Source organism: Chenopodium album, chromosome 3 (genome assembly GCF_948465745.1).
Source record: "Chenopodium album chromosome 3, dcCheAlbu1.1, whole genome shotgun sequence".
NCBI classification, from domain to species: Eukaryota; Viridiplantae; Streptophyta; class Magnoliopsida; order Caryophyllales; family Amaranthaceae; genus Chenopodium; species Chenopodium album.
Genome location: NC_137836.1, coordinates 6,128,499 through 6,129,523, shown reverse-complemented (window position 1 = coordinate 6,129,523; position 1,025 = coordinate 6,128,499). Strand labels below are relative to the sequence as shown.

The window sequence follows — 1,025 nt, the reverse complement described above, 5'->3', positions numbered from 1 at the left end:
GTGGAGGTGGTGGATTTTGAACATTGGTGCTCCGGTAGGAAAGATATGGATGATTCCGGTACCCAGGATTGTAGGTGTTGGAGTATGGGTCATTCTGCCTATAAGCTTGAAAGGCATTGACTTGCTCCACGGAACTCCTGCAATCTTGCTCCCAATGACCTACAATTCCATAATTTTCACAGAAAGCCTCATTAGCATTATTATTTGCAGAAACATTAGCTAAATTTGCAGTATTAAGATTATCTAATTTCTGGCAAATTGAGGTTAATTGAGCTTGTAAAAAGGATACAGAGTCGACACTATGTTTCCCTTTGTTAGCAAACCCTCTGGGATTCCCATATTGGGAATTATGAATTGACATATATTCAATAACTTGACCTGCATCATCAACATTAAGGTTTATAAACCTCCTACTAGCTATAGAATCCAATATTATTCTAGATGAATTTCCAATCCCATTGTAAAAGGCTTGGATCAACTGCAATTGTGCCAGATTATGGTGGGGGCATTCTTTCTGTAGATCCTTGAACCTTTCCCAAGCCTCATATAGAGTTTCATCGGCCTCTTGGGCAAAGTTCTGAATAGCACACCTTAGTACAGCTGTTCTCTCTGCAGGATAATATTTATTATAAAAATTTAAAATAAGAGTCTCCTAGTTAGTTATACCAAGTGCAGTTCTATTTAATCCATTAAACCATAATTTGGCTTTTCCACATAAAGAGAAAGGAAAGAGAATCTCCCTGATTTGGTCTTGTGTGACCCCAGCTTGTCTAATGGTATTACAGTACTAACAGTAGTCTGCAATATGAAGATTTGGGTCTTCATCCTTAGCTCCACTGAATTGCTTCCTTTTTATCATCGTGATAAATTGGGGTTTAATCTCGAATTGTACCCCATCAAGAGCCGGAGTGGGATTAAGGTGTGGAAAATCTATAAGCTTTGGCTGTGAATAATCACTGAGCTTCTTAGGTACTTCCATATCTGATTCTGGATCTGAAGATACCGCTGAATCGCTAGAATCAGTT

General features: G+C 38.5%; 1 non-coding gene across 1 annotated transcript; it reads left to right on the top strand.

Annotated features, from left to right (window-relative positions):
- Window positions 1-491: 491 nt before the first annotated feature.
- On the top strand, window positions 492-598 carry LOC145625880 (small nucleolar RNA R71). Its single transcript, XR_014110777.1, has one exon. It is a non-coding gene; the product is annotated as a small nucleolar RNA R71 (small nucleolar RNA).
- Window positions 599-1,025: the final 427 nt, after the last annotated feature.